Here is a 26,091-nt window from a genome sequence, read left to right as displayed (position 1 = left end):
ATGGAATGAATTTTGTGAGAGAGGATTGAAAGGAGGAAAGGGGGAGGCAATTTAAAAAACAAAAAAACAAACTCGTAGTTTCGAAATATCATTGCAAAAGTTGAGTGTCTTTCAACGGTTTTATTTTTTTAATTTCACTCATTCACAACTGGCAACACTTGTTTACAGGTAGTTGGCCAGATTTTTATGAATATCCAATGTGTGAACTTTATATTTCAGACCAATAGAAAAAAATAAAAGCAAATCAAAAACGGAATATGTTTCTTTTAATTACGTATTATTTATAGCGATGAATGTCAGACAGTGTATCTTGTTATATGAAAGAATCTAGAAATCAAAGTAAAGTCTACATAGATTTATCAATTTATATTTACATTAATTAAGACCAGAGATCTTTCTATCGGATTGGTTTATATATTCTTTTATTTCATGGAGTTATTTCGATTAGTTCAATGCCTGCCCTCCACCATGAAGGTAAGTAATGCTATTAGCCTTGTGACCATCAGTTACTGTAAGTCTTTTTATTCTGCAGTTTTGAAAAGTCTAGCAAATCTTATCTTATTAATTACAAAACTTCATTCAAAAGTGAAGACGATTATGCCCTACGCCCATCCATGTGATAATCTAGTTGTGCATGTTAATTAGAGACTTACATTAAGTCATTGACTTTTCCTAGCTGACTCAGACAACACACCCAACGCTCTAATTGCACATTGGAAAAAGAAGCACTAGTACAAACTTGTCCTAGCATATGGAATAAGAAATGTGCGGCTAATGTGCCTTTTATTTGTGTCTTTCGGAAAAAATAAAAAAGAGTAAACAGTGGCATAGCTAGGAACTCGCCATCCTTTGGGGGGCCGGGGTGGCTTGATCTCTTTGGGGGGGGGGGGGGGCTGCATTTAGCGAAATATTTAATATGTAAAAAAATTTCGAACACTCATTTGAAGGCACTCGAGTAGGGGCCCGGGGGGGATTTTCAAATTTTCTCTCCCCCCCCCTTTGCCACCCTATCTACGCCACTGAGAATAAAGTGAAGAGAATGCTAGACAAAGTACCAATGATTCGTGAGTTCCATTCCTTCCCCGTTTAGGCTTATACGTTGAAATTAAAATAGGATTTCGAGGTATTTTTGTAGTCAAATATCATATGGCAGAGGGCGGGAAGGGGAGGGGGGAGGAAACAAAAAGGCGTCGAACAAATCAACAAACGGTTATTTTGTAAATCTATAAACGACCACAATGACGTACGCCTAGTTCGTTGAATCACTTATTGATAATTTGTTGATAGACTTATTGATAATTTGTTGATACACTTATTGATAATTTGTTAATACACTTATTGATAATTTGTTAATACACTTATTGATAATTTGTTGATACACTTATTGATAATTTGTTAATACACTTATAGGTAATTTGTTGATACACTTATTGATAATTTGTTGATACTCTTATTGATAATATTGTTGATACACTTATTGATAATTTGTTGATACACTTGTTAATACACTTTCGATGCACCTTTTGATACTTTGTTGATCCGTTGTTGATACACTTGCTGACATTTTGTTGATACTTTAATGATACTTTGTAGATTTTTGGACGCCAGCTTAGCAGGTCTACGTCACCCAGCCACACGTCTCGATACTTGCAGTCAATAGCCAACCCACATGTCTCTTGATACTTGCATCCAAAGGCCAACCCACATGTCTCTTGATACTTGCAGTCAAAGGCCAACCCAAATGTCTCTTGATACTTGCAGTCAAAGGCCAACGCACATGTCTCTTGATATTGCAGTTAAAAGCCAACCCGCATGTCTCTTGATACTTGCAGTCAAAGGCCAATCCGCATCTCTCTTGATACTGCTGTAAAAGTATACTGTATATAACAAAATACTTCCCACATTTGGGACCTTTCCATTACATAATTATTTTTTTACGAAGCTTATATTAACTCTGTAACTCTGTCTGACCGGTACAGATCTTAATTTTTTTTTATACCAGTTCCAATGCTCGGATCAATATAAAATTTTGCACACTTATTCATAAAGTAAATTCCCCTTTCAGACCATGTGGTCTTTTTGACAGATGATGTGAAGGTCATTTGTTTCTATGGCCTATGGTTTAGAAGGGTGTCATGTGGCCAGCACAACGACCAACCGCCTTTACTTTTCCCCAAATAATGTTAGGTACCCATTAGAGCTGGGTGGTCTCAGAGGCGCCCAAGGATCCCGAAATTAAAAACCGCCGGTTCGAAAGCCAAGCGCTTTGACGCTCAGCCACCCCGCTTTGTCGGGCCTACAATTATTCGTAGTCGATTGCAATATATGAATCAATAAACCAATTAACCAATTAGTAAATTAATAAGTGGTAATTACTTTTGATTTATTTAGAAAATGGGAGTTTAGTCTTGCAGCATTGAGATATATGGCAGTGATTTTGCTGTTCTTCTCCTGAGAATTTTTTTTTTTAAAGTTATTTTTATATTTAATTTCTTTCTCCACGTGTCTACATTTCAAAATAAGTTTAAGATTAGAAATTTTATGAGACAGATTTGAGGGCAATCTTTTCTTTTTTTAAACTCTGAGAGGAGACAACAATCTTTCACAACATAGGTGGTCCATCTCAAACTTGTAAACACTACAGAGTTAAGGTTCATGACATCAACAAATAACACCTCGGGTGAAGAAATAATAGGGGAGCGGGGGGACACGATGATACATTGGCTTCTGTGTTGTATCAAACCCGTTAGGGATGTTTACATTTTTTAACGCAGAAACATAGTCGGGTTGACCGATAATGTCGATACGATTTTTTTTAAGGTCCTGCGGGAAGAGACGATAACTGCGTTTGTGTTTTTTGTCCGTCAGCTTTAGATCTTGAAACTAAAAGTGCAATTGTGAAAAAATGTTAGTAAAATGTTTTACATGTTTCGGATGTTCCTTCAGAGTTGAAGATAGTTTACTTCCTAGTCCAAACCTCCCGCAAGACGACGGGGGATGGGAGCGGGCAAGGTTTGAACCCTCGACCGTCGATAAATCCGAACGACAGTCCAGCGCACAAACCGCACGACCAGGCAGCCATCCTGAAATTCTCATTCCCCCCCATCTTCCATAATCGTGCTCGTAATAGTTGTAACGTCATCTTATGATCTTCAGGAAGTTTTGTTCTTATGATTCATTATATTTATACACAAACATATAGACTATTTTGAAAACAAACACAAAATCATTTTAAAATCAATTTCGATATAATTTTTTAAATAATGCACCAAACATAAAAGTCTAATTTAAACTCATTAAAGATGCTTTGAAATTTATATTTTATTGGTTGCCACAGAGGTTTCAATAACCTAATTTATTACCGAGCGTAAATAAAACCCAAAAAAAAACAACAACAAGGTTACAAAGACAGTTTGTGTGGAAACAACAACTCAAAATCGGCCCCCAAAGTGGTCCACCCTGGCAGGTAAAAAGTTAGGTATCAATATTTTTATATCCTAAAAAAAAAAAAAAAGAAAGAACATCAGAATGAAATTCTATCAAAGACAAATAACAGAGAAGAATGGAGAAAGAAGGTTGACAGATCTTGTGTGGTGCCCTAACGGTCCATCAAACCAAAGGATAGGTGAAAGTGAATGTGACGCTAAATGCGAACCTGGCCTAACTGATGTCTTATAATGAATATCTAATTTATCTAATTGTTTTGTAAAGGGTTAATCTCTTATTCAAATCCTCAAAAAAAAGAAGAAAAAATCCTTTAGTTAGGCTAAGTGTTCTATAACTATGGCCTAGTACTGCAGTTCATGCGATAATATGAAAATCTACTTATTAATTGTTGTTTTAAATTATGTCTGACTTATATGTTTACTAAATAGATTTTTTTTCTCTTAAAAAAAAAGTAAAAATTATTTTTGGGTAAAAGTAGTAGTTAATAGAACAGAACTTACATAACGTAGCAATACAAATGTAAACATATTTTTTTAAAACAAAATTCTTAAAACCATTTGCATAAATGTGTTAAAAATATGGTAAACAGTTATCTTCCTTACTAAATTGCCTCCTGTGTTTGTTACTATTAATAGTGAATAGTTGTAAAAATGGTTTATTTTTATGAAAAAACTGCTTGCATAGTTGACTTTAAAAATTAAAATTTTTCACTTTCAGAAAAGAAAAAAGTAGCCGTTGCATCAGAACTTTGAAAGGTCTCAAATATCATATGTCGGATTTTCAATATCTTTTTCTTGTTTACGAGATCTAAACGAGACGGACGTACAGACTTTTTACACAAAACTAATAGCGTCTTTTTCCCTTTCGGGGGCCGCTAAACATTGTTACAATGTGAATAGATATGTCTATAAAATTATTTCTACATTGTGCGTGAGAGAGAGAGAGAGAGAGAGAGAAAGAGAGAGTGAAAGGGAAAGAGTGAAAGGGAGTGGGCGAGTGTAACATATTTATATTTATGTGCATTTGCACATTAGCGCGTCAGTGCAACACCGCTTTTGTCTACGAAATAAACGGAGCTCATAATATGTCTTCCCCCATGAACACTTGTCTTGCTAATTCTATACTAAGAAAGTAACCGTGTTAACGAAATGTAGACAATTGACATTAGTATAGAGAATAGAGTCTCCTTTCAACAGTTTGACGTTATCCTTAAATAGATAGGAATATATATAGGTCAGTACGTTATCCTTAAATAGATAGGAATATATATAGGTCAGTACGTTATCCTTAAATAGATAGGAATATATATATAGGCCAGTAGTATAAAAAATGAATAATGCGCGTTGGTCCGTAAACTTCGGGTTTAAGTACTCCGTCTGCTAGCCGCACGGTGCGCGCACTTTACTTCCAATAAGTAGATCTTTAGTCTCCTCTACTGTGTGCATTTTTTTTTGTCTTTTCGTAAACGAGTGATACGGAGCGTGGGGGTGTAAAACCTATAAATAGAAGAAGCGTATATTTGAGTCAACGAGGTGAGCGAGGAACACGCAAAAATTGAGATGTTTATATTGAGGAGAGGAAGTATACAGCTCGCTTTTCTTTCAAGAAGTTTTGGAAACGTATTTATGTTTTGGTTTGAACAAAACACTTCCGTGAAGATGTGTGAACCTAAAAAATGATTAGAACACCTGTCTTCTGACACCATTTTATTCACAACAACTAGAAATTGTTTGGAATGTTACATTAAGAATCCACCTTTCAAAAATCAACGATTTAAAAACAAAATGTGTTTAGTGTTAAAGATAGAATTGGATTGTATATGTTGGTAACGAATAAAAAAGCTCTGAAAATATACATTAATTTACGAAGTGACATCTCATTAATAAAAGATTGTGTAACTTCTGGAATGTGGCAGATGTAAACATCTGGTTTAAACTTACCAATTGTAACAGATACAATAATATTAATATTAGGACTATAAAACCATTGGTATTAGATATAGTATACAGTTTCCTATACTGAATATCTGAATATAGGATTAGTTCTTTGAACCCCTTATCACTTGACTGCAAGGGAATATAGGATTAGTTCTTTGAACACCTTATCACTTGACTGCAAGGGAATATAGGGATTAGTTCTTTGAACCCCTTATCACTTGACTGCAAGGGAATATAGGATTAGTTCTTTGAACACCTTATCACTTGACTGCAAGGGAATATAGGATTAGTTATTTGAACACCTTATCACTTGACTGCAAGGGAATATAGGATTAGTTCTTTGAACACCTTATCACTTGACTGCAAGGGAATATAGGGATAAGTTCTTTGAACACCTTATCCCTTGACTGCAAGGGAATATAGGAATTAGTTCTTTGAACACCTTATCACTTGACTGCATAGGAATATAGGGATAAGTTCTTTGAACACCTTATCACTTGACTGCAAGGGAATATAGGATTAGTTCTTTGAACACCTTATCACTTGACTGCAAGGGAATATAGGGATTAGTTCTTTGAACACCTTATCACTTGACTGCAAGGGAATATAGGGATTAGTTCTTTGAACACCTTATCACTTGACTGCAAGGGAATATAGGGATTATTTCTTTGAACACCTTATCACTTGACTGCAAGGGAATATAGGGATTAGTTCTTTGAACACCTTATCACTTGACTGCAAGGGAATATAGGGATTAGTTCTTTAAACACATTATTACTTGAATGCAAGGGAATATATGATTAGTTCTTTGAACACCTTATCACTTGAATGCAAGGGAATATAGGATTAGTTCTATGAACACCTTATCACTTGACTGTAAGGGAATACAGGGATTAGTTCTTTGAACACCTTATCACTTGACTTCAAGGGTAAATAAAGACTTAAGTTCTTTATAGTGGCATTTCCGTTATCTTAAAAATGCCTTCACTCTGGAGGTCTTCCTGAAATTTTTTGGGGGAACTTTTTAGCTTAACAGTTCTGAAAGTGTTTGGTTTCGTTAAAATAGTTTTTTTTTTAAATTGATCTATAACAAAAAGCCCAATTTAAGGTACTGACCAGACTAGTGCTTCAGTGATTTCAATTTAATATGCAACATACAAAAGAATAATGAATGGAAAACAAAGAAGACTATTAACTTTCAGTTGTAACTAGACTCGGCTGGTCATGAGACTAGGAATCTAATTGTCTTTAATTTCGTTGTTTTGTTTTTTTGTATTCATTTTGGTGTTGTGATCATTCTAGTCTAAATAAATAAACAAGCAAATATTTTATAAATTCCGTAAAAAAAAACAATCAAGTGTATCTAAAGGAAAGAACTGCAGCTATTTACAGCTATATATCTCAATATTGTAAGATTTATTTTCCCTTTCCCATATCAAACAAAATCATTTGATTAACACGATTTGATTACTTAAATGGATGATTATTTTGATTGATTAGTGTTTTTTTAGGGACAACGAAAAATTGTGCAAACTTTAATGTTGATCCGAGAATGGGAAAGGGTTGAAATAACGTGTTGATATAAGCTTCGTAATAAATAAACATTTAGAAAGTGACAATGTCGGGGAGTACACAGATACAGAATAGTACTAATATCTTAGCATTCAAAGCTATGTTATAAACAATATCTTAGCATTCTAAGCTATGTTATCACCAATATCTTAGCATTCAAAGCTATGCTATCACCAATATCTTAGCATTCAAAGCTATGTTATCACCAACATCTTAGCATTCAAAGCTATGTTATCACCAACATCTTAGCATTCAAAGCTATATTATTATCAATATATTAGCATTCAAAGCTATGTTATCACCAATATCTTAGCATTCAAAGCTATGTTATCACTAACATCTTAGCATTCAAAGCTATGTTATCACCAACATCTTAGCATTCAAAGCTATGTTATCACTAACATCTTAGCATTCAAAGCTATGTTATCACCAACATCTTAGCATTCAAAGCTATGTTATCACTAACATCTTAGCATTCAAAGCTATGTTATCACCAATATCTTAGCATTCAAAGCTATGTTATCACCAATATCTTAGCATTCAAAGCTATGTTATCACCAACATCTTAGCATTCAAAGCTATGTTATCACCAACATCTTAGCATTCAAAGCTATGTTATCACCAATATCTTAGCATTCAAAGCTATGTTATCACCAATATCTTAGCATTCAAAGCTATGTTATCACCAATATCTTAGCATTCAAAGCTATGTTATCAACAATATCTTAGCATTCAAAGCTATGTTATCACTAACATCTTAGCATTCAAAGCTATGTTATCACCAATATATTAGCATTCAAAGCTATCTTATCACTAAAATCTTAGCATTCAAAGCTATGTTATCACCAACATCTTAGCATTCAAAGCTATGTTATCACCAACATCTTAGCATTCAAAGCTATATTATTATCAATATATTAGCATTCAAAGCTATGTTATCACCAATATCTTAGCATTCAAAGCTATGTTATCACCAATATCTTAGCATTCAAAGCTATGTTATCACTAATATCTTAGCATTCAAAGCTATGTTATCACCAATATCTTAGCATTCAAAGCTATGTTATCACCAATATCTTAGCATTCAAAGCTATGTTATCACTAATATCTTAGCATTCAAAGCTATGTTATCACCAATATCTTAGCATTCAAAGCTATGTTATCACTAATATCTTAGCATTCAAAGCTATGTTATCACTAACATCTTAGCATTCAAAGCTATGTCATCACTAATATCTTAATATTCTAAGCTAAGTTATCACCAATATCTTAGCATTCAAAGCTATGCTATCACCAATATCTTAGCATTCAAAGCTATGTTATCACCAATATCTTAGCATTCAAAGCTATGTTATCACCAACATCTTAGCATTCAAAGCTATGTTATCACTAACATCTTAGCATTCAAAGCTATGTCATCACTAATATCTTAATATTCTAAGCTATGTTATCACCAATATCTTAGCATTCAAAGCTATGCTATCACCAATATCTTAGCATTCAAAGCTATGTTATCACCAATATCTTAGCATTCAAAGCTATGTTATCACTAACATCTTAGCATTCAAAGCTATGTTATCACCAATATCTTAGCATTCAAAGCTATGTTATCACCAATATCTTAGCATTCAAAGCTATGTTATCACCAATATCTTAGCATTCAAAGCTATGTTATCACCAATATCTTAGCATTCAAAGTTATGTTATCACCAATATCTTAGCATTCAAAGCTATGTTATCACCAATATCTTAGCATTCAAAGCTATGTTATCACTAACATCTTAGCATTCAAAGCTATGTTATCACCAACATCTTAGCATTCAAAGCTATGTTATCACCAACATCTTAGCATTCAAAGCTATATTATTATCAATATATTAGCATTCAAAGCTATGTTATCACCAATATCTTAGCATTCAAATCTATGTTATCACTAACATCTTAGCATTCAAAGCTATGTTATCACCAACATCTTAGCATTCAAAGCTATGTTATCACTAACATCTTAGCATTCAAAGCTATGTTATCACCAACATCTTAGCATTCAAAGCTATGTTATCACTAACATCTTAGCATTCAAAGCTATGTTATCACCAACATCTTAGCATTCAAAGCTATGTTATCACCAACATCTTAGCATTCAAAGCTATGTTATCACCAATATCTTAGCATTCAAAGCTATGTTATCAACAATATCTTAGCATTCAAAGCTATGTTATCACTAACATCTTAGCATTCAAAGCTATGTTATCACCAACATCTTAGCATTCAAAGCTATGTTATAACTAACATCTTAGCATTCAAAGCTATGTTATCACCAACATCTTAGCATTCAAAGCTATGTTATCACTAACATCTTAGCATTCAAAGCTATGTTATCACTAACATCTTAGCATTCAAAGCTATGTTATCACTAACATCTTAGCATTCAAAGTTATGTTATCACCAATATCTTAGCATTAAAAGCTATGTTATCACCAATATCTTAGCATTCAAAGCTATGTTATCATCAATATCTTAGCATTCAAAGCTATGTTATCACCAATATCTTAGCATTCAAAGCTATGTTATCACCAATATCTTAGCATTCAAAGCTATCTTATCACCAATATCTTAGCATTCAAAGCTATATTATCACCAATATCTTAGCATTCAAAGCTATGTTATCACTAACATCTTAGCATTCAAAGCTATGTTATCACCAACATCTTAGCATTCAAAGCTATGTTATCACCAATATCTTAGCATTCAAAGCTATGTTATCACTAAAATCTTAGCATTCAAAGCTATGTTATCACTAACATCTTAGCATTCAAAGCTATGTTATCACTAACATCTTAGCATTCAAAGTTATGTTATCACCAATATCTTAGCATTAAAAGCTATGTTATCACCAACATCTTAGCATTCAAAGCTATGTTATCACTAACATCTTAGCATTCAAAGCTATGTTATCACTAACATCTTAGCATTCAAAGCTATGTTATCACTAACATCTTAGCATTCAAAGTTATGTTATCACCAATATCTTAGCATTCAAAGCTATGTTATCACTAACATCTTAGCATTCAAAGCTATGTTATCACTAACATCTTAGCATTCGAAGCTATGTTATCACCAATATCTTAGCATTCAAAGCTATGTTATCACTAACATCTTAGCATTCAAAGCTATGTTATCACTAACATCTTAGCATTCAAAGCTATGTTATCATCAATATCTTAGCATTCAAAGTTATATTATCACTAACATCTTAGCATTCAAAGCTATGTTATCACCAATATCTTAGCATTCAAAGCTATCTTATCACCAATATCTTAGCATTCAAAGCTATATTATCACCAATATCTTAGCATTCAAAGCTATGTTATCACTAACATCTTAGCATTCAAAGCTATGTTATCACCAACATCTTAGCATTCAAAGCTATGTTATCACCAATATCTTAGCATTCAAAGCTATGTTATCACTAAAATCTTAGCATTCAAAGCTATGTTATCACTAACATCTTAGCATTCAAAGCTATGTTATCACTAACATCTTAGCATTCAAAGTTATGTTATCACCAATATCTTAGCATTAAAAGCTATGTTATCACCAACATCTTAGCATTCAAAGCTATGTTATCACTAACATCTTAGCATTCAAAGCTATGTTATCACTAACATCTTAGCATTCAAAGCTATGTTATCACTAACATCTTAGCATTCAAAGTTATGTTATCACCAATATCTTAGCATTCAAAGCTATGTTATCACTAACATCTTAGCATTCAAAGCTATGTTATCACTAACATCTTAGCATTCGAAGCTATGTTATCACCAATATCTTAGCATTCAAAGCTATGTTATCACTAACATCTTAGCATTCAAAGCTATGTTATCACTAACATCTTAGCATTCAAAGCTATGTTATCACCAATATCTTAGCATTCAAAGTTATATTATCACTAACATCTTAGCATTAGAAGCTATGTTATCACCAATATCTTAGCATTCAAAGCTATGTTATAACCAATATCTTAGCATTCAAAGCTATATTATCACCAATATCTTAGCATTCAAAGCTATGTTATCACCAATATCTTAGCATTCAAAGCTATGTTATCACCAATATCTTAGCATTCAAAGCTATGTTATCACCAATATCTTAGCATTCAAAGCTATGTTATCACCAATATCTTAGCATTCAAAGCTATGTTATCACCAATATCTTAGCATTCAAAGCTATGTTATCACCAATATCTTAGCATTCAAAGCTATGTTATCACCAACATATTAGCATTGAAAGCTATGTTATCACCAATATCTTAGCATTCAAAGCTATGTTATCAACTATATCTTAGCATTCAAAGCTATGTTATCATTAATATCTTAACATTGAAAGCTATGTTATCACCAATATCTTAGCATTCAAAGCTATGTTATCACCAATATTTTAGCATTCAAAGCTATGTTATCACTAACATCTTAGTATTCAAAGCTATGTTATCACCAATATCTTAGCATTCAAAGCTATGTTATCACCAATATCTTAGCATTCAAAGCTATGTTATCACCAATATCTTAGCATTCAAAGCTATGTTATCACTATCATCTTAGCATTCAAAGCTATGTTATCACCAATATCTTAGCATTCAAAGCTATGTTATCACTAACATCTTAGCATTCAAAGCTATGTTATCACCAATATCTTAGCATTCAAAGCTATGTTATCACCAATATCTTAGCATTCAAAGCTATGTTATCACCAAGATCTTAGCATTCAAAGCTATGTTATCACCAATATCTTAGCATTCAAAGCTATGTTATCACCAATATCTTAGCATTCAAAGCTATGTTATCACCAATATCTTAGCATTCAAAGCTACGTTATCACTAACATCTTAGCATTCAAAGCTATGTTATCACCAATATCTTAGCATTTAAAGCTATGTTATCATCAATATCTTAGCATTCAAAGCTATGTTATCACCAATATCTTAGCATTCAAAGCTATGTTATCACCAATATCTTAGCATTCAAAGCTATGTTATCACCAATATCTTAGCATTCAAAGCTATCTTATCACCAATATCTTAGCATTCAAAGCTATGTTATCACCAATATCTTAGCATTCAAAGCTATATTATCACCAATATCTTAGCATTCAAAGCTATGTTATCACCAATATCTTAGCATTCAAAGCTATGTTATCACCAATATCTTAACATTCAAAGCTATGTTATCACCAACATCTTAGCATTCAAAGCTATGTTATCACTAACATCTTAGCATTCAAAGCTATGTTATCACCAACATCTTAGCATTCAAAGCTATCTTATCACCAATATCTTAGCATTCAAAGCTATATTATTATTAATATATTAGCATTCAAAGCTATGTTATCACCAATATCTTAGCATTCAAAGCTATGTTATCACTAACATCTTAGCACTCAAAGCTATGTTATCACCAATATCTTAGCATTCAAAGCTATGTTATCACTAACATCTTAGCATTCAAAGCTATGTTATCACCAATATTTTAGCATTCAAAGCTATGTTATCACTAACATCTTAGCATTCAAAGCTATGTTATCACCAATATCTTAGCATTCAAAGCTATGTTATCACCAATATCTTAGCATTCAAAGCTATGTTATCACCAATATCTTAGCATTCAAAGCTATGTTATCGCCAATATCTTAGCATTCAAAGCTATGTTATCACCAATATCTTAGCATTCAAAGCTATGTTATCACCAAAATCTTAGCATTCAAAGCTATCTTATCACCAATATCTTAGCATTCAAAGCTATATTATCACCAATATCTTAGCATTCAAACTATGTTATCACCAATATCTTAGCATTCAAAGCTATGTTATCACCAATATCTTAGCAATCAAAGCTATGTTATCACTAATATCTTAGCATTCAAAGCTATGTTATCACCAATATCTTAGCATTCAAAGCTATCTTATCACCAATATCTTAGCATTCAAAGCTATATTATCACCAATATCTTAGCATTCAAAGCTATGTTATCATCAATATCTTAGCATTCAAAGCTATGTTATCACTAACATCTTAGCATTCAAAGCTATGTTATCACCAATATCTTAGCATTCAAAGCTATGTTATCACCAATATCTTAGCATTCAAAGCTATGTTATCACTATCATCTTAGCATTCAAAGCTATGTTATCACCAATATCTTAGCATTCAAAGCTATGTTATCACTAACATCTTAGCATTCAAAGCTATGTTATCACCAATATCTTAGCATTCAAAGCTATGTTATCACCAATATCTTAGCATTCAAAGCTATGTTATCACCAAGATCTTAGCATTCAAAGCTATGTTATCACCAATATCTTAGCATTCAAAGCTATCTTATCACCAATATCTTAGCATTCAAAGCTATGTTATCACCAATATCTTAGCATTCAAAGCTACGTTATCACTAACATCTTAGCATTCAAAGCTATGTTATCACCAATATCTTAGCATTTAAAGCTATGTTATCATCAATATCTTAGCATTCAAAGCTATGTTATCACCAATATCTTAGCATTCAAAGCTATGTTATCACCAATATCTTAGCATTCAAAGCTATGTTATCACCAATATCTTAGCATTCAAAGCTATCTTATCACCAATATCTTAGCATTCAAAGCTATGTTATCACCAATATCTTAGCATTCAAAACTATATTATCACCAATATCTTAGCATTCAAAGCTATGTTATCACCAATATCTTAGCATTCAAAGCTATGTTATCACCAACATCTTAGCATTCAAAGCTATCTTATCACCAATATCTTAGCATTCAAAGCTATATTATTATCAATATATTAGCATTCAAAGCTATGTTATCACCAATATCTTAGCATTCAAAGCTATGTTATCACTAACATCTTAGCATTCAAAGCTATGTTATCAACAATATTTTAGCATTCAAAGCTATGTTATCACTAACATCTTAGCATTCAAAGCTATGTTATCACCAATATCTTAGCATTCAAAGCTATGTTATCACCAATATCTTAGCATTCAAAGCTATGTTATCACCAATATCTTAGCATTCAAAGCTATGTTATCGCCAATATCTTAGCATTCAAAGCTATGTTATCACTAACATCTTAGCATTCAAAGCTATGTTATCACCAATATATTAGCATTCAAAGCTATCTTATCACTAAAATCTTAGCATTCAAAGCTATGTTATCACCAACATCTTAGCATTCAAAGCTATGTTATCACCAACATCTTAGCATTCAAAGCTATATTATTATCAATATATTAGCATTCAAAGCTATGTTATCACCAATATCTTAGCATTCAAAGCTATGTTATCACCAATATCTTAGCATTCAAAGCTATGTTATCACTAATATCTTAGCATTCAAAGCTATGTTATCACCAATATCTTAGCATTCAAAGCTATGTTATCACCAATATCTTAGCATTCAAAGCTATGTTATCACTAATATCTTAGCATTCAAAGCTATGTTATCACCAATATCTTAGCATTCAAAGCTATGTTATCACTAATATCTTAGCATTCAAAGCTATGTTTTCACCAATATCTTAGCATTCAAAGCTATGTTATCACCAATATCTTAGCATTCAAAGCTATGTTATCACCAATATCTTAGCATTCAAAGCTATCTTATCACCAATATCTTAGCATTCAAAGCTATGTTATCACCAATATCTTAGCATTCAAAGCTATATTATCACCAATATCTTAGCATTCAAAGCTATGTTATCACCAATATCTTAGCATTCAAAGCTATGTTATCACCAATATCTTAACATTCAAAGCTATGTTATCACCAACATCTTAGCATTCAAAGCTATGTTATCACTAACATCTTAGCATTCAAAGCTATGTTATCACCAACATCTTAGCATTCAAAGCTATCTTATCACCAATATCTTAGCATTCAAAGCTATATTATTATCAATATATTAGCATTCAAAGCTATGTTATCACCAATATCTTAGCATTCAAAGCTATGTTATCACTAACATCTTAGCATTCAAAGCTATGTTATCACCAATATCTTAGCATTCAAAGCTATGTTATCACCAATATCTTAGCATTCAAAGCTATGTTATCACCAATATCTTAGCATTCAAAGCTATGTTATCGCCAATATCTTAGCATTCAAAGCTATGTTATCACCAATATCTTAGCATTCAAAGCTATGTTATCGCCAATATCTTAGCATTCAAAGCTATGTTATCACCAATATCTTAGCATTCAAAGCTATGTTATCACCAAAATCTTAGCATTCAAAGCTATCTTATCACCAATATCTTAGCATTCAAAGCTATATTATCACCAATATCTTAGCATTCAAACTATGTTATCACCAATATCTTAGCATTCAAAGCTATGTTATCACCAATATCTTAGCAATCAAAGCTATGTTATCACTAATATCTTAGCATTCAAAGCTATGTTATCACCAATATCTTAGCATTCAAAGCTATCTTATCACCAATATCTTAGCATTCAAAGCTATATTATCACCAATATCTTAGCATTCAAAGCTATGTTATCATCAATATCTTAGCATTCAAAGCTATGTTATCACTAACTTCTTAGCATTCAAAGCTATGTTATCACCAATATCTTAGCATTCAAAGCTATGTTATCACCAATATCTTAGCATTCAAAGCTATGTTATCACTATCATCTTAGCATTCAAAGCTATGTTATCACCAATATCTTAGCATTCAAAGCTATGTTATCACTAGCATCTTAGCATTCAAAGCTATGTTATCACCAATATCTTAGCATTCAAAGCTATGTTATCACCAATATCTTAGCATTCAAAGCTATGTTATCACCAAGATCTTAGCATTCAAAGCTATGTTATCACCAATATCTTAGCATTCAAAGCTATCTTATCACCAATATCTTAGCATTCAAAGCTATGTTATCACCAATATCTTAGCATTCAAAGCTACGTTATCACTAACATCTTAGCATTCAAAGCTATGTTATCACCAATATCTTAGCATTTAAAGCTATGTTATCATCAATATCTTAGCATTCAAAGCTATGTTATCACCAATATCTTAGCATTCAAAGCTATGTTATCACCAATATCTTAGCATTCAAAGCTATGTTATCACCAATATCTTAGCATTCAAAGCTATCTTATCACCAATATCTTAGCATTCAAAGCTATGTTATCACCAATATCTTAGCATTCAAAGCTATATTATCACCAATATCTTAGCATTCAAAGCTATGTTATCACCAATATCTTAGCATTCAAAGCTATGTTATTACCAATATCTTAACATTCAAAGCTATGTTATCACCAACATCTTAGCATTTAAAGCTATGTTATCACTAACATCTTAGCATTCAAAGCTATGTTATCACCAACATCTTAGCATTCAAAGCTATCTTATCACCAATATCTTAGCATTCAAAGCTATATTATTATCAATATATTAGCATTCAAAGCTATGTTATCACCAATATCTTAGCATTCAAAGCTATGTTATCACTAACATCTTAGCATTCAAAGCTATGTTATCAACAATATTTTAGCATTCAAAGCTATGTTATCACTAACATCTTAGCATTCAAAGCTATGTTATCACCAATATCTTAGCATTCAAAGCTATGTTATCACCAATATCTTAGCATTCAAAGCTATGTTATCACCAATATCTTAGCATTCAAAGCTATGTTATCGCCAATATCTTAGCATTCAAAGCTATGTTATCACCAATATCTTAGCATTCAAAGCTATGTTATCACCAAAATCTTAGCATTCAAAGCTATGTTATCACCAATATCTTAGCATTCAAAGCTATGTTATCACTATCATCTTAGCATTCAAAGCTATGTTATCACCAATATCTTAGCATTCAAAGCTATGTTATCACTAATATCTTAATATTCAAAGCTATGTTATCACCAATATCTTAGCATTCAAAGCTATGTTATCACCAACATCTTAGCATTCAAAGCTATGTTATCACCAATATCTTAGCATTCAAAGCTATGTTATCACCAATATCTTAGCATTCAAAGCTATGTTATCACCAACATCTTAGCATTCAAAGTTATGTGATCACCAATATATTAGCATTCAAAGCTATGTTATCACCAATATCTTAGCATTCAAAGCTATGTTATCACCAATATCTTAGCATTCAAAGCTATGTTATCACCAATATCTTAGCATTCAAAGCTATGTTATCACCAATATCTTAGCATTCAAAGCTTTGTTATCACCAATATCTTAGCATTCAAACCTATATTATCACCAACATCTTAGCATTTAAAGCTATATTATCACCAATATCTTAGCATTTAAACCTATATTATCACCAATATCTTAGCATTCAAAGCTATGTTATCACCAATATCTTAGCATTCAAAGCTATGTTATCACTAACATCTTAGCATTCAAAGCTATGTTATCACCAATATCTTAGCATTCAAAGTTATTTTTTCACCAACATCTTAGCATTTAAAGCTATATTATCACCAATATCTTAGCATTCAAAGCTATCTTATCACCAATATCTTAGCATTCAAAGCTATGTTATCACCAATATCTTAGCATTCAAAGCTATCTTATCACCAATATCTTAGCATTAAAAGCTATGTTATCACCAATATCTTAGCATTCAAAGCTATGTTATCACCAACATCTTAGCATTCAAAGCTATGTTATCACCAATATCTTAACATTCAAAGCTATGTTATCACCAATATCTTAGCATTCAAAGCTATGTTATCACCAATATCTTAGCATTCAAAGCTATATTATCACTAATATCTTAGCATTCAAAGCTATGTTATCACCAATATCTTAGCATTCAAAGTTATTTTTTCACCAACATCTTAGCATTTAAAGCTATATTATCACCAATATCTTAGCATTCAAACCTATATTATCACCAACATCTTAGCATTTAAAGCTATATTATCACCAATATCTTAGCATTCAAACCTATATTATCACCAATATCTTAGCATTCAAAGCTATGTTATCACCAATATCTTAGCATTCAAAGCTATGTTATCACTAACATCTTAGCATTCAAAGCTATGTTATCACTAATATCTTAGCATTCAAAGCTATCTTATCACCAATATCTTAGCATTCAAAGTTATGTTATCACAGAGTGATAAAATGTTTCCTCGCCAACTATTAAACTCTCCGATGGAATGTCAAGAGAACGAGAGGTGGAAGAGAAAGGAGAGAGAGAGAGAGAGAACGAGAGAGAGAGCGAGAGAGAAGGAGAGGGATGTTTATTCCGGATACTAACATTCCTACAAAGATGAGTCAATCCCCAAGGAACTCCATTGAATTACTTGATCACATTATCTTGTCTCTGAGGTTCCCAAACGAAGGGCGAACATTGCCAATGTAGCCATGTGCAGACACTACTTAACAAACTGACAGGGGTGAGCTCATTCGCCCGTCACGCGGCACCCCACACACATGCTCATTAGTGGAGAAAGCAGGGGCGAATCTCACTGACATGGGCACAGCAAGAAGGTGGTAGACATACAGTCTTAGACTCAACTTCCGATACCATACAACCTCATGGACCTGGGGACTGCCATCATAGAATCGATATCAACATGGTTACACGTGTGCTAACAATAAATTGTATACCCTAGCAGTGGCGTAGCTAGGGTGGGGGGGGGGGAGGGAGGGAGGTCGTATAAATTGGAAAATTTCGCCCGGCCCCCCACTTGAGGGAGTCCCCCGAACGAGTGTTCGAAATTTGTTTTTACATTAAATATTATCGCCATTATCTCATGTCATGATGTCGAATCTCAAAATGCAGGGGGCCCCGGTCTTCTTAAGCTATCGTCTACATTTCGTCTTATTTTATTGCAAACTTTTCATGGGTGAAAAAGCTGGACACTAGAATCTGGATATTGGACAGTTATTTCGAAAACGTCTCTAGCGATTTCCATAGAAATGCAACAGTTTATGTTGGGAAAAAACTAGCTAATTGGAGACACAGTGAAAACTCTAATTTGATTTCTAACTTTCAAAATATAATCATTTTAAAATTAAATTATGCTATTTGGAACGAAATTTCAGCGGGAATTCCCAGACTCGACTCAAACGTTTCTTTGTATTCAGTAAAGAGTTGAATGTTTATGAACTTTTTGCGCACCGACTTATGTAGAAAGTACTAGGTCTAAATAGATTTAGTAATTTAGTTTAGACTTCTGTCTTATGGCGTTTCCAAGTCAGGATACATATCACTAAACTAGAATCTTCTATACTCTGAGATCTATACATGGGCGTAGCCATTCTTTGGGGGGGGGGGAGTGTGTGTGACGGGAAAATTGGTTCCGGACAAATTTTAAAAAATCTTTCTTCACAATTCATAATACGCTAGTTACTGAGTGCGAATTAATCGCTGTTACACAATGTCATCAAATTTGTTAAGGAGGAATAGGTGAAAATGTAAAAAAAAAATTAGAGAGAGAGAGAGAGAGAGAGAATGTCTGTGAAAAAGTGATTAAAAAGAGAGTGAGTGAGAGAAAGAGAGAGTAAGAATGAAAGAAAATAAATAGAGAGAGAGTGAGAGTACCTACCATTAGTATTATCAAAAAGCAGTATACCTTTCCCAACCCCTGCTCATTGATGGGAAGCTGACGGATGTCTTGTCAGCTAATTGAAGAGAGCTAGAGGCTCAATTAGGGTCGAGTCTTTGCACATGTAGCAGTTACCTGCTCTTTGCTCCATTGATTGTTGGTACATAGAAATACCACTTGGAGAAAACATATTGGGTCGGGGAGGTGCGGGCTTCCTTGGATTCCTTCGACTTCTTTCTTTCAGCCTGACGTTTGGAGTTGCGGACAAAAAAAAATGTGATCAACAAAACAAAAGGCGAAATCTCTTGGTTAAAAGAAGTTTTGAAAGTTTGGCATTGCTTGAAGCATCTTACCAACTTGTCTTTGTCTTACCTGAACAGTCTTTCTCTGACTGGGAAGAAAGTCTTAGAACATTTCTCCAAATAATAACTGAATGTGTTGGGGTAAAAGTATTGAAAGATTAAATAATCGCTCTCTTACGGCAGACCATGACAATGCGCAGCTCATGATGAATCTCAGCAATTTTCGCCATTAGTTCTAATCTTCTGATATTTTTTTTAAATTTTCCAGTGAATTTTTTTTTATTACAGAAATTGATGGCTGTCTGCCTGGTTGTGTGGTTTGCGCTGTGGACTTTTGTTCGATGATCTTGGTGGTTCGAACTCTGCACGCTCCCATCCCATGTCGTTCTGCGGGAGGTTTGGGCTCTTCAATTCTGAAGAAACACCCGAAACATGTAAAAACCTATTTAAAAAAAAAACATGACAATGACATCTTTGAGGAAATCATTGTCTTCAGTCACTCTATGGAAAAATCAAAGGCTCAGAGACCAGAGATATTTGAAAAATGTAAAATAATGTCTAGAATATCATCAATTAGATTTGAGTAAACTCTTAAGTGTCTGTAATCACGGAGCACCCTTAATGACACAGTTCCTGGAACTTGAAAACTTGCTCAAAACATTTACTTTCTGAAATATTGCATTATCCACCAAGAGACTGTGTAGAAAAAATTGTGAATTTGCACCATGTTATAATACCTGCTGAGAAATGTATGAATAAAATCAAAGCAAGAGATTTAACAGAAGAGAAGAGAATATTGGAATCGTTAGAAATCGCATATGGTGATCTCATTCTCTATTGCGAGGTGCGCTGGTTTACCAGATTTAGAGGACAAGGTCTTAGTAGACTTTGGAAACACAAAAATATTGTACATGATTTACTAGATTATCGAGATGTGTCCGAAAAATCCCATTTTGAAAAATGTAAAAAAAAAATGATTTTGTGTGGCGCATAAGAAATAAATAAAAAAAATAAATAAATAAAATTATGGTGCATGGAATCAAAAGGTTGGCCATACGTGATCAGACAAACGTCAGAATTGGAGAACCATTTTTGTTTTTTTTGAGTAGATTCCGGTAGACTGGGGTTGCTAGGGAGCTATATAAAGTACGTAGGAATTATCCATTTTTCAATGTATTCAATGTATTGTGTTTTAAATCTAGCTTTTAAATCTAGATATTCAATTTGACTACCATTTCTATTTAACCTTTATGACGGGTTCAGTCAATAGCCAACTTATCATTTTAAAATAGACATATTATTACACCGATAAAAACTAATTTAAGATGCCTACAAGTTACTTAAATACCAAACTTAAGCTCCACAAGAACCACCCACAAACTACTTAAGATGCTTCCGCTAACTACTTTCTAAAAGCTTACAAACTAAATAAGAAGCACTTACAAACTGCATAAGAACCGCCCACAAACCTTTTTAGAACCACCCACAAACTACTTCAGAACCACCCACAAACTAATTTAGAACCACCCCTAACTACTAGGAAACTTCTACAAACTAAATAATCTTTTGCAAACTCCTTTAGAAACTCACACAAGCTATTCGAGAGTTACCCGCAAACTACATGAGAACTGCCCACAAGCTACATAAGACTAAGAGACACCTACAAACTACATGAGAACTACCCAGAAACTACATTTAAAAAAAAAACGGCCACCAACCACACAAGGAACCACCCACAAAACTATTTAAGAACCACCTTCAAATTTCGAAAGAACCACCTACAATGCGACCACCTATTACAGAGCGACCAATGCCACTCGTCTATTTCCAGTCTCGTGAGGCCAAAGAGAAATAAAAGTCAGTTTTACTTTCCCCCTAAGATAATTTCGACAGACAGTTTGGAGCAGTCATAAATCAATGCCTGAAAGGAACGCTGCACAAAAATCATAATTAAATTTATACAACAACAAAATAAAAAGGCGAATGGAAGAGAATCCGGCAGAAGAAGAGCGAGACTAAGGGACATAAATAGAACAACAATCTGTAATATGTTAAGGCGGACGGGAGCAATGATGATGGGCCAGACATTTTTTTTTCTCTAATAGTTGCCAGAAGAATTTTTCAGTTGCTGCTTCCCAAACTTCTAATAGATTCATTAACTCAGCAGGATGTCTGATTGATGGATTGCATTACCGAAGCTCACATGGCGGTCCTTAAGGCAGCGGTTGAAGTTGTGGGAATTTGAGTTTCTCTGCTACTTTTATGGTGTCTGTGTTTTTATTTGAAATGAAGTGCGTGTAAATATCTGATGTCCTTCAAACAATTATTGTGTATGGGTGGGTAGGTTTTATAAATATCGTTACCCTCCATTATGCACTCATTGGTCAGTATAGTCCTGGATGATAGCCATGAATGCCCAAAGAGAAAATGAACTATAAACTCAATAAACTTAGATCTATGTTATTTTCTATTCTCACGATATTTTGTCGAGTAGTAGACACTTCGCAAGAAATGATCCACTCCACTCTAACTATAGATTGTATGCTCAGTACAATGATGCAATGGTGTATTACGCAAGACTTCTTGTATTCCAATCACGCCAGACACATATGCTTGAACTCTGTCTCCTCTCTCTCTGCCCACTCCCTCCTTTCTCGTTCTCTCTTCTTTCTCCGTTTCTCGTTTTACTCTCATTTCTCGTTATGCAATTGTTCCTCTCTTCTTGTGTTCCCTTCTTTCACCTCTTTCTATCTTCTTCTTCCTCCTTTCTTTACTTTTATCTCATTCTCTTCCTTTTATTCTCTTTGAGGTATTTGATAGTATTTCTTTATTTGACTAGCTCTTTCTTTTCTTTATAGAGTGGTATGTACCAGATTTAGTAATGGAAGACTTGCTGCTGTTGAGGTTCAAATGTTTAGTCCTTAATCTATATTGAAGTACATCCGTGCATTTCGATAATTTTTTCGTCTTCTTAATGTAAATAAAATCAATTATAAAACAGATTTAAAGGAATTTCCATATGCTGTCTCCTTCTAACACACTATTTATAATGAAATTACAAAATTTGATGACTATGTAACCACAAACTTTTTTTTGTATCATAAAGATTGTCTAATGAAGCTTTAAACCCTTATTGTACACAAATGTGTATCGAGATGTTGTACTTAAAGCTGTCTTGAACACCCTTTTTATAACATAATGTTACGATCTTCTCTGTCAGGCCTTCAGTAAACACTGCTAAACACAACAACACATCTAACACAAGAACTTGACAACAAGAGCTTCAATAAACAATGTGGCGGTTTTATTTACAAATACGTCAATATAGCCAATAAACACAAATGGCTACACTAACTTGAAATGCTTTCTTGTACTTAATAGAACTGCCAAACTAACACTACAAGTCTCTCTTATCTCCTTATCTTATATAATACACACGTTACTTCAAAAAAGAAGATGATTACGTCCTATGCGTCATGCATTTAGTCATGCAAATTAACCAATGACTTAAATTCTGCCAAGTCACTGGTTTTCCTGGCTAGCTCAGGCAACCCATTCCATGCTCTAATAGCACTAGGGAAGAAGGAGTATTTGTACGAATTTGTCCTAGCATATGGAACGAGGAATGTACCTTTATCTTTGTGTCTTTCAGAGTATTTTATTAAATTTTGTTTTTGTATTTCAAGATTATGGTTCAGTGTTTTATGTATAATTGCTACTTTACTTTTGAGTCTTCTGTCCTGAAGGCTTTCTAAATTTAGTGATTTTACTAAAGGTGTTACTCTAGTCAAATGTGAATATTCGTTTGTTATGAATCTCACTGCTCTATTTTGTGTGTGTTCCAGTTTCTTAATGTTTTCTTCAGTTGAGGGGTCCCAAACGGAGGATGCCTATTCTACTATTGGCCTAACCAAGGTTAAATAACATTTTAACATCTCTAGCGCGTACAGCTACATTCTCGAGGACTCAAAGGTACATCGCAGTCCTTCTGCTTGCTGTCCTGGACTCTACTGTCTTTTGTTACACACTGTGTCTCTTCGTGAAGGCTCTCGATCACATGACCACAACATGGGTCATACTTGCGGTTATTAGCGGTACTGTCCCTTGTCCATCGACAGCCGTTGACCCGTGAAATTGGCCTGAGTGGTGTGTATCACTAGGCCGCACACATTAACCCTTTCAGTCCGCCACAGGAGTTACTACAATAATATTAGTTGTTAAGCGGAAGTAGCAATTCCACCTACATTCTAGAAGTGGTAAATATTTTCATCTATTGCAGAAGACTATACATAGGAAGTAGCAATTCCACCTACATTCTAGAAGTGGTAAATATTTTCATCTATTGCAGGAAACTATACATAGGAAGTAGCAATTCCACCTACATTCTAGAAGTGGTAAATATTTTCATCTATTGCAGAAGACTATACATAGGAAGTAGCAATTCCACCTACATTCTAGAAGTGGTAAATATTTTCATCTATTGCAGGAAACTATACATAGGAAGTAGCAATTCCACCTACATTCTAGAAGTGGTAAATATTTTCATCTATTGCAGGAAACTATACATAGGAAGTAGCAATTCCACCTACATTCTAGAAGCGGTAAATATTTTCATCTATTGCAGGAAACTATACATAGGAAGTAGCAATTCCACCTACATTCTAGAAGCGGTAAATATTTTCATCTATTGCAGGATACTATACATAGCTAGCTGTTTGGTCTATCCGGTGTATATCTTCATTTGCAGCTCAATGATTTTTTTTTTAAATATTAAATTGGCGCGACATTAAAGTTCAATGCAACATCCTAAACGTTGTTGAGACTATCGTGAAATCCCCCAGATTTTTTTTTTAAAGGGCGTGTACTACTCCACATAAGTCACACGTCAGTAAACTTTTTTTACAATCGAATTCGTAATGCATTTGGCTCGTCTGCTATTTAAACGTAGATCCGGGGGCGCTATCGGTTATCCAGTTTAATGTTATATTGTTTTCTCATTCATGATGGTGAGTAATGGCCCCACTTGCCCCTCGTGAGCCAGACGTTATCAGAACAAAAGGCCATAGCTAGAAAAACATGTTCCCGAATAGCACATATGTGTTTACTTTTTTTTTTTTAAAACCGCAGCTTCTACTTGTCTCCCCCTTGGATATCTCACAGTGACCTTTCAACTTAATGAACTGGATTATGGGTAGCGACGCAATTAAGCTAATCAGCCAATAGAAACTGACAACAAGGTTGCATAAAGGCATTGTTTATACCCATGCGACTTCTATTTCTTTGGGAAACAAAAGTGTTTGCTACAAGTACGCAGTGGTGGCAACGTACAAATAGGCATACCAAGTACAATTAGGCATACCAGGTACAATTAGGCATACCAAGTACAATTAGGCATATCAGGTAAAATTAGGCATACCAAGTACAATTCATCATCGTTGTATATATTATATTTTTTATTGACATAATAACGAATTTATAAACATGATTCCTGAAGGTTATACAAAAGCTTTATTTATGATACATATGTTATAATGTTATACGTAACACACTATGTTATGCGTAATCTTAAAACCATAACGAATTCAGCTCAATATTTAAAGGGGGAATCATTTGAGTCTTGGCTTTCTTTGTCACAGTTACACTGAGGCTCCTCCCAAAAAAAAAAAAAAGAAGTGACTATTTTCAAACGCATTTAAACAAAAATATGTGACAAAACGGGAAGAGAAAATTCATATACCTATATAAAAAAAAGGAATTTTACATTCTTTCAAAAAGTTTTGGAATAGTTTTACACGCTTTTATACTCTTCACAAGAAGTTAGTTTGTGTATATCTTTATGGAGAAGTATATTCTTTTTGAAAAGTACAATTGAATGTGAAAACTATCAAATTGTAAATTTTTCACATAAGGTAAGAATGAGAATATTTTTTACATATACTCTTTAGAAGTCATCAGGGAATAGCCGCTATAAGTTTTTGTGTGGTCCGTCCGTCCGTCCCATTTACATCTCAAAATAACTAATAAAGAGGATGAGAATCTAATAACGATTTTTTTTAAAGATATAAAAAAATATTGTTAAATTAAATTAAATATTTTTTTGTCATACAAGGTACTTACATTTTAAATAAAATGTTTTTTAAATAAAATGTTTATATTTGTTTTAAAAGAGAAAAAAATGCATTTGGTTTGTATATAACTCGAATATAGTTTGAAAACAACAATTAATAAGCATCTCGTGACACTT

At 33.4% G+C, this 26,091-nt stretch overlaps 1 protein-coding gene across 4 annotated transcripts in view; it reads left to right on the top strand.

Annotated features, from left to right (window-relative positions):
- The window catches only part of LOC106075612 (uncharacterized), a 104,720-nt gene continuing 78,629 nt past the window's right edge, over positions 1-26,091 (top strand). For all 4 annotated transcript variants that reach the window (XM_056038567.1, XM_056038568.1, XM_056038566.1 and 1 more), the window contains exon 1: positions 1-474. The gene's annotated coding sequence lies outside the window, so the exon portion shown is untranslated. The remainder of the gene's footprint in view (positions 475-26,091) is intronic.

This window comes from Biomphalaria glabrata, chromosome 8 (assembly GCF_947242115.1).
Source record: "Biomphalaria glabrata chromosome 8, xgBioGlab47.1, whole genome shotgun sequence".
NCBI classification, from domain to species: domain Eukaryota; kingdom Metazoa; phylum Mollusca; class Gastropoda; family Planorbidae; genus Biomphalaria; species Biomphalaria glabrata.
The sequence above is the reverse complement of the archived record's forward strand: the minus strand, read 5'-3'. Positions and strand labels throughout refer to the sequence as shown.